A 9,907-nucleotide genomic window follows, 5' to 3' on the forward strand; every position below is an offset into this window, starting at 1 on the left:
AAGCACATGGGCATATGCATTGTCTCCACACGGGCATGTGAGACATTAACCTAAAAATTTTCTTAAAATCTTCTTAGGTCCTCGATTTAGTCCCGGACCATTTTCAATGTATGTTTTAGGCCTCGTGGGCCAATAATAGGGACACTAACATATTGTTTGATTGGGTTCAAATTAGAATGAAATTTTATAACCTGTATTTCCCGAAAATATCCGAGTACATGCCTAGTAATGGCTCGTACCTGGTCCCAGTCTCGGGTACGGGTAAGGGGTGTTACACAAAATATCATTTTTACAATTTAGCCCAAATTACTCAAATTGATCAAAAATTCAAAGACAAAATATACTAACCCAACACATAACTTTCATTTTCCATCAATTAACATTTCAAAACTCACAAAATCGACAATGCCATAATTCCAAATTAGAAATTGAAACATGGGCTTTTTAGAACACCGAGCAACGATCGCAAAAACATAGAAATTATCAAAAATCGAGTAAAATAAATACCTTAATCAAAAATTATAAGTGACGAACCCTAGTTGTGTTTTTCTTCTTCTTTTTCTTTAATTTTCGGCAAGCATGAACGACAATGGCCAATTTTCATGCTTTTGTTTTATTTTAATTTACATTATTAAGCCATTTACATTTTTAACCTTTTTGTTTTCATTATAAAATCACATATATTAAGGCCATTAATGTCCATTAACCATATCAATGGTCTAATTGTATCATAAGGACCTCTCCTTTAATAAGACATAACAATTAAGCACTTTAACAAATAGAAGACCACTTTTACATTTTACGCGATTAGGTCCTTTTATCAAATTAAGCAAACAATCAATAAAATTTCCACACGAAACTTTCACACATGCTTAAACACAAACTGTAAACACAAAAAATAATATTAAAATATTTTTCTAACTCTGATTTATGGTCCCAAAATCACTATTCCGACTAGGGTCTAAACCGGTCTATTACATTCCATCCCTTTGGTTACTCCAAAAAAAATTCAAGTGGTTTCACCACGATGGGTTATAGAAATTGGATTGCATTCCTTACCTTCCTTGATTTTGGTTCTGGTTACCCATGTAATACACAGATTCTGGGTTTGATGGACATTCTTCGAACAAATGTCCTTCTCCACAATAGACACAGGCTACATTTTCGACTTGATTCGGTGGTTGAGCTGCAAAACTATTAAACCCATTAGCGGTAAAATTTTTAAGCATTGATGATATTGATGATACCTGAGATGCGAGTGAAGTGAGAGCATCCACTTCATGTACTCCAGTGACTCTTCTTCCTGACGTTGCTCGATTGGTTAGCCATTGATAATTGTTGCTGACAATCCTCTTAATGATTTCATAAGCCTTATTATAAGACTTAGAAAGGAGAGCACCATTAGCAGAAGTGGCCACTACCATCCTCGTGTGTGCATTGAGACCATTATAAAACATCTTAAGTTGGATGTAAAGTGGGATTCCGTGATGAGGGCACTTCTGTAATAATTCTTTGTACCTTTCCCATGCCTCATACAAGGACTCATATCTATTTGCTGGAAAGCAGTAATCTCGTTCCTCAACTTAGCATTCTTGCTAGGCAAGGAATCTTTCTGCTAACTCTTGCCATGTCGAAATTGAATTTGGTGGCAATGAGTTCAACCAGGCTCAAGCTCTACCCCTTAGCGAATATGGGAACAGCTTCAATCGTAATGCATCTTCGGGTACTTCAGCTAACTTGAAAGAATCGCTCACCTCATAAACAATCGTAAGTGAAGATGAGGATCTTCGGTAGGCATTCCACTAGATTGGCCTGCTGTCTAAAGCATCTGGAACATGACTGGCTTCAGCTCAAATTGTTGTGCCTCAATTTTGGGTCTCCTAATACCCGGATTAAGATCATGAAACACTGGCATGACATACTATCTTAAATCTCTATCCCTATCATCAGCAATAAGGATAGGATTTTGAGCAGGGTCTACTCCGTTTTCTTAATTCAAATTGTCGAGGCTCATCTCTTCAGTCTTTCTCTAACTTGCTTGTCTTCTTCACTGTCGAAAAGTAATTTCTATCTCAGGGTCTATAGGGAGTAAATCAATAATTTGGCCAATACTCATAAACACATGAAACAATAATAGAAAAATTAATTAAGTTAAAATTGAATAGAAAAATAAACCAAAATGCAAAACTAACAAATTCACAATTAATGACTTTTTTAAACAGTCCCCAGCAAAGGCGTCAAAAACTTGGAACGATGGAAATGTGCAAGTGTATACAGTCACAACAAGTAATAAAGTGAAAGTAAATGTCGAGTTATTGTACCCACAGGGACTGTGAAAATAATTATTTATGAATGCAATTTAAAACACTTTGGTGAAGAAAAATATTTTGTTTTGAAGAAGTGATTAAACTAGAAAACAGAGTAAAATAAATAAAATAAAATAAAGATCCAATGCACGATTTCAAAAGATGATTTAATCAAGATAACATAATTGTGTTAGATTAATTACATTTCTTAACTTAGAATTATTAAACTCATGTTTATGTTGTTACGAATAAATTCATAGCAACTTTTTAATTTGCTAACTTATGAACATACTTACCTACCAAAATCTATTTATCTCTTGACTATATCTCCATGTCAATTCAACCGATTAAACCTATTTTAATAAACAAATGTTTTAATTCACATACATACTTATGAAATTAAAATAATCTCTTGTACATATCTCTATGCAAATTCAAACAATTAATTCAATCTCATAAGCACATAAAAGATTACGTGATGTAACAATGTATTTCTAACTTGAAACAGTTTAATCACAATAATCTTGGAAGTTATGCAAGGCAAATGTATCGCTAGATACTGTTGCTAATTTAACCCCCAGGTACCTTAGATGATTAAACATGCACTGATTAAGTATCATGTCAATTAATTAGAATTTCAATCTGTTTAAATAATTAATTCATTATTTACCTTACAATTGTAGTGCAAGAATAACTTAGTCATGATTTTTGTAACAGCCCATTTTTTAGTGAGATCGGAACAGTGGTTTCAAGACCACAAATCCAAACCCAAAATAAAAATTTATTTTATTTTATTTTATGGTCGGCATCATGATAAGAAGTTCGCATTAAAATTTTGGTACGAAAATTTTACCGATTGCGTGTTCAATTAGGGAAAGGACTAAATTGCACAAAATGCAAAAGTTGGGCTCTAGTAGCTATAGGTTTCAAATAGCTATGGAAATCAAAACTTAAGGTCCTTATATGATAATTAGACTAGTGAAGAGTAGTTAGTAGATATTTTAATATGACTCATCCATGAAAAAAATTAGAAAAGGGTAGGGCCTAAATTGGAATCAATAAAATTAATAATGATAATTAATTAAAAAGAAAAAAATCATCTATTTTCATATCATCTTTCCCAATTTTTCTATGGAAACCCTAGGAGAGAGGAAGAAAACTTTTCAAGCTTAAAAAGGTATGAAATCAAGTCTCGTTTTTAATAATTTCTATATTTTTGAAATTGGGATAGTCTAATCTTTCTATTTAGGGGTTTATTTGAAACGTTATCAAGTTATGAAATTTGGGTCATGGATGAATATGCTGAAAATTATAAATTTATGGTGGAAAATGAAAAATTATTCATAGATAAACAACTTTTACAAAGCAATTTTTGATGAAAACTTGATTTAGGGACTAAAATAAAAAAAGTGGTAAAACCCATGGAAAATTCTAAAATTTGTGAAATGTATGTTCTGTAAATGTAGTATATAAATTTTGGCTAGGCTTGGAAAGAGGGTTAAATTTCATGAATTTCATTTTCTGGAACTAGGGACGAAAATAGAATTTTTGAAAAGGATAAGGGCAAAATGGTAATTTTACCTAGGATGTAATAGAATGCAAATGTATATGAAATGTGATATATTAATAGTTAAATTTACCCATATAGATCTAAAAAGACCAACCACGAAACTAGATCGAGGAAAGTAAAATGTTTAAGATTAGTTGAAATTCAAATACGAACCATTTTCAAGGTAAGTTCGTGTAACTTAAAAATGTATGCTAATATGCTTGAATTGAATTGTATAATTGTGTTGATATGTGTGAGATAATATCTACATAATGAAATAGTCCTAAGTTTTGAAAAATGGACAAATTATCATGTTCCGGTTGAATGTTGAATTCCGATGGATTAAGAATAATATTGCATATGTTGCAGAAAAAATTTAGCCCAGATGGGTAATTCTAATGTAAGCCCTCTGAGCTTAGGTTGTAAATTAGATTTAGCCTAGACGAGTAATCCAAATTAAGCTCTTTAGAGCATATACTACGGATAGGATTTAGCTTGGACTAGTAATCCTGCTATAAAATGTACAGCTCAAGAGTGTGTCTTTTTATTATATACCCTACTGGGACTTTTGCACATGTGTATATTACCCGAACATCCATCGGGATTTCAATAGTTCGACAGAAAAAACTCTTGATGTAACATCCCGAATTAGGGCCTAGTTGGAATAGTGGTTTCGAGACCACAAATTTGACATAAGAAAATTCATTTTTATTATATTTTTATGGTCTACAATTTCACGGGATGATTTCGTGAAAATTTCGTTCGAAAATTTCGACATTTGGGCACTCAATTTGGTAAAAAGGACGAAATTGTCAAAAGTGTAAAAGTTGAGTTCTACATGTTAAAGGTGTCCAATTGTTATGAGTTTTTAAATTAGAGGTCTTTCAATGGTAATTAGACCATTGGTTAATTGTTGGACAAAAATAGACATGAAATGGGTGAAATAAAATATTTTTAAGTTAGGGGCATTTTGGTCTTTTGATAATTAAAATATAAAAAGGAAAATAAGGCAAATTCGTGCCAATATTCTTCATCCAGCCGAAAATACCATGGAACCCATGGCTAGGGTTTGGTTCAAGCTTCCAAGCTCATTTGTAAGTGATCTCGAGCCCCGTTTTTAATGTTCTATACGTTTTTGAAATCCCGGTAACTTGAATTTCCTATTTCTACCATTATTTTGAGCTAGGTTTTATGTTTAAAAATTTACCCATGAGTGACATGTTGGTATTTTGAGGTTTAATGATAGGTTATACATTTTTATGGTTAGAGGAACGACTTTTACTAAGTGATTTTCGATGAAAACGTCCGAAAGGACCGTTTTGTAAGAGTTATAAAATTGGTCATAAAAGGGTGATTTAGTAGAAAGTAGAGGCTGCTATAGCTATGAAAATGATTTCTAGGCTTAAAATGCAAGGAAATTGAATAAAAATCATTTTACGAGCCTAGGGGCAAAGGTGTAAATATGACAAAGTTTAGGGGCAAAACGTAATTTTCCATAATATGATTTTTGGGTCACAATGAATAATATGACTAATAATTAAGCTAAATGTGATATTTTAGATCAAGGAAAACTAGATTCGGGCTTAAAACATGAAGGTATGAGATTATGGACTAAAATGGAATAATTAGTCGTGCTTGGATTTGAGGTAAGTTCGTATGGTAATAATAATGCAATATCATGCTTGAATTGTAATTATCTATTATTATGGTATAAAATGTATGATTTAATATATTAGAAGAATTTATGGATGATGAATATGATGTGGAAAATGTGATGAATGTTAAATTACTATTACATGAGTTGTGTGAATTGCTACACGATTGTACCCGATGAGATTTCGACAAGTAAGTTGTGTGTAAGTAATTCAATAATACTGTGATCATTATGTGTTTAATGTTTGACATTGTATGATACATGTATGTATGACCTAATGAAATTGGTTTGTGTTGATTCAATGAAAGTTTGGCGATAGCCTTGTATTTTGGAAGCCCCGGGTGACCGAAGGAATACTTAGGACTTGGATATCATGACACTGTGATTAATGATATTTGTGCCTATGTAAGACCATGTCTGGGACATGGCATCGACGATGATATGTGTGTTAGTGTAAGACCATGTCTGGGACATGGCATAGGCACTGACATGAGACCTTGTATAAGACCATATCCGGGATATGGCAACGTTTGTGGATCCATGTAAGACCATGTATAGGACATGGCTTTGGTATTCAAATTGGTGTATGATAATCCCGAGCATCCTTTAGTATTCCGGATGGTTCAACGGGCAATTCAAGATTTTTGGGTTAAGAGGTGGAATGATATGATTAAGAATATATGGTACAAGTACGTACACTAAGCTTATACTTATTGAGACCTCGAAATATCGGGTCCTTGATGATCTAAGATGTATGAATTATGATTATACATTTTGTTCCAATACCTACTAGCTTACATTGTGAAATTAAACATGGAATCATGTATGGTGAGTTCATGATTAGTTTAAAAGGAATTTATGGTAGTTATCATTATATTGCATTAAAACAGTTTTGGACGGCAATCATTATGGGACTTTGAAAAATCACCAAAAATGGTGGAAGTCGAATTAGAGGCTGAATAATACATGAAATTAAATATTACTGAAACTATTTTCTTATAAAGGAAACGGTGTAAGAAAAAGAATTCTATACTATGAGATATTTGAAATTTTGTGAGACAGAGTCAGAATGAATTTAGATTCCCCTATTCTGAATTGGGAAAATCACTAGAAATTGTACAAAAATAATTATGGGCTTGAATTCAAATTACTGAGTCCTTAATGAGTATAATTTCAAAAGAAATAGATGGGAACAATATCTGAATCCCATACTAAGAGATAAATAAATTTTAGTGAAGAAAGGTCGAAGCTGTCAAATAGCCCAACAAGGGATACTTTAAAGAATAAACTGTACTTATTGGCTATACCAAAATTTCTGAAAATTTTATAGTAATAATATATGTGAGTCTAGTTTTAGGAAAAGTTAGCAGATCTTAATTTGGAGCTCTGTAGCTCCAGATATAAATAATTTGGTAACTATGACTTGAGAAGACAACATAACCAGGACATAAACAGGCTAGCTCGGGATTGGAGATCGTCGAAGGTAGCGTCACACTATCAAGTCATCAACTTAGGGCAGTTGGGATATATATATATGTTAAGCATTTTCAAATGAGTGGCATGTATAGAGACTTAGTTTTTATGATAGATGTTGTTATGAATAGCCAAATGTACTGGCTTGTAATGATTTATTGTATATAGTCATGAGAGGTGGCTTGTAATGATTGTCGCTTGTAAGCCAAATTATCCATGCGGTGTGCTCATGGTTTGTGATGTGATTATGTTTGCCTGCTATGAATGGGTAATGTATGGCACATTTACATGATGAATGCTTTAGGACCATTCGGCATGGTCATGACTATGGAGTAAATGCGTAAATTGGCATTACGTTATTGATGATTGAACATGGACATTTGAATAATAAGTAGAGATTAATTATTGGGTAATATGTTATGGTTGGTATTTAAAAACGTTCTTTAGTGAGGCATGCTAAATCATTAATTGATGCTATAATATGTGTCTTTAAAGTGGTTAAGTTTGTAAAAAAATTAAGGCAACCAAAAAGGCTTGGAAATAGCTTGAGTATTGGCCACATGAATTGAGACACATCCGTGTGGGGGACACGGCCTGGAGACATGGTCATGTACCCTGGGCATGTATAGTCTATAGCATTTTAGTGAGAATTTAATTCGTCACACGGCCTAGTAGACAGGTGTGTGGCTTGGCTGTGTGGTCTGATTTGCTTGCTGACGTCGTAGACAGAGAGTTACATGGCTTAAGGACACGGGCATGTCCAGGGCACATGGGTGTGTTCCTGTGTCAACACGGGCGTGTGACCGGGTTTCATAGAAAATTTTTCCAAATTTTGTAACATCCTGATTTTCGGGTTTTTCGCGATTCTTGATATTTTAAGTAAATTTCTAAAATTTGGTATGTGATTATAGAATTCATAATTTGGGTATGTAAATGGGCCTATGGAAGGCCCATGAGTTGGCCAAAACCCGGTAGAATTTTTAAATTTTGGACTTAGGAGTTAGGGGTTCTGGCTAGGTGCCCTTATATTAAGTTGTGGGTAAAATGTATCACAAAAAGAGCTTTGGTAAAGTGGCAAGGGTGACGCCACTAAGCTCCTAAAAAGGTGGCGTGTGGAGCATAAAGGAAGACCTGGGTTCGATTCTCTATGTTGGCAAATAAGAGTATTTATTTTTATGTGCAGGAAGGGTAAGTGTTGGAACCTAAGTGGATTACGTAAGAGGAGAGTTGGATCAAGTCAAATGCATAAATTAAGGAGGGATAAGGGAGAGATTTTAGGGATGTGATATGGAGATAGAGTTGGCGAATAAGGAGATTGGAGAGAGGATTTTCGGCAGAGGGTATTAGGTTAGTAATTTTGCATTAGGGTCTTAGTTGTGCCGATTTCTTCTTTGGTGTGTAGCCTTTTTCTCTCTTTTCTTTTCCAGCCGAATCTACCTCCCTCCTATTCATTTTTTCTTCCTTTTTCTTCTTTCAAAACAGCCCACTATTTCCCTCCATTCACCATTGTTTCTTTCCTTAATCTCTACTTCTACCGAAATACCGCAAAAAGCCGAAATCAGTGAAGATAGGGGGTGCCGATTCTTTGTGACCAGCAACCTTTTCTTTTCTTTTCTATAGTTGCCGTTCGATTCCTTTACCTTTTAGGCATCCGGATTCAAGAGGAGAAAGACTGTGGTAAGTGTTCAAACTCTAAACAATTCCTAGTGTAACTTTGGCCAAAAGTCAAACCCCAAATTTAGGGAGATGGTGAATATGGGCATAGACTTTATGGAGTCTTCTTTTAATATTTTTGGTTTATTTATTGAAGGAGCAGCAAGGTGTAGTGTCGACTTGGAGTAGCTTGGATCACCGGAGTAGCTAGGCCTAGTCATCAATCGCGACAAAGGTAAGGTGCCTAAGGCCATTATGGAGGGTGGCGAATGTGTAAGTGTTAATATTGGATAGTTCTTGATTTGGTTCAATTATTGCGAGCTGATCTATTTAACAACCGATGGTAGGAGAAATCGTGTAGGAGATCTCACGAGGAATATCACAAATCAAGTGTGTAAACGAACCCTTTCATAGCTTAAAGCGATAAATGCGAAAAGCCAAATGCCAAAATTCGCATTTCGAGGATTCGTGAGCAATTAACGCTCATTAGTTAGTTAGATTCGTTGAGATGATGATCGGGAACATTGGAAGCGGTAAGAACATGATTTTGGCATTCACGGTAAGTTGGGCCTCGAGGGTCGCAATAGGGCCCAACAGGCTTTCGCCCATTTGGGTAAAATTGGTAGAATATGAAAACTAGTTAAATTAGCATCGAGACCGATAAAACCATTATGGAATATAGGCTAAATGGGCCTAGATGACGAAATTGGCTAAGTCGGGCCCATTAGGGTTTTTGGCCCAATAACTCGATTTCGCTAAAAACGGCCGTAATCACTTGTTGCACCCATGAATTGTTTATAAATGTTAATGAACATGGAAACCCTAATTTTGGTAAAATTACAAGATTACCCTTATAATATGAAAATGACCATTATACCCCTAGGGTTTATATATGAACTTAATGCATGGGATTTTGATAAACATGATATGTATGATATGCACATGACATGTATGATATGCACATGATATGTATGATATGCACATGAGATGTTCATAAATGCATTGGGTTGGGAATTTATATGGATGGAGGAAGTGCAAAAGGGCTTATGCCCAGCTTATTAAAGGGCTTATGCCCTGATTATCAAAAGGGCTTATGCCCGATTATCAAAAGGGCTTATGCCCCGATTACTAAAGGGCTTATGCCCAGCTTATTAAAGGGCTTATGCCCCGATTATTAAAAGGGCTTTTGCCCGATTATTAAAAGAGGCTAGGCCTCGGTTATATGATAAATGACTATCTTTGCCGGTGGAGAGTTATGGCGAGGTGGGTCGA

At 34.6% G+C, this 9,907-nt stretch overlaps 1 non-coding gene across 1 annotated transcript; it reads left to right on the forward strand.

Moving 5' to 3' along the window:
- The first annotated feature begins 1,479 nt into the window (after positions 1–1,479).
- Positions 1,480–1,585, forward strand: LOC128286152 (small nucleolar RNA R71). The gene has a single exon (XR_008276697.1). It is a non-coding gene; the product is annotated as a small nucleolar RNA R71 (small nucleolar RNA).
- Positions 1,586–9,907: the final 8,322 nt, after the last annotated feature.

Source organism: Gossypium arboreum, chromosome 12 (genome assembly GCF_025698485.1).
Source record: "Gossypium arboreum isolate Shixiya-1 chromosome 12, ASM2569848v2, whole genome shotgun sequence".
Taxonomy (NCBI): domain Eukaryota; kingdom Viridiplantae; phylum Streptophyta; class Magnoliopsida; order Malvales; family Malvaceae; genus Gossypium; species Gossypium arboreum.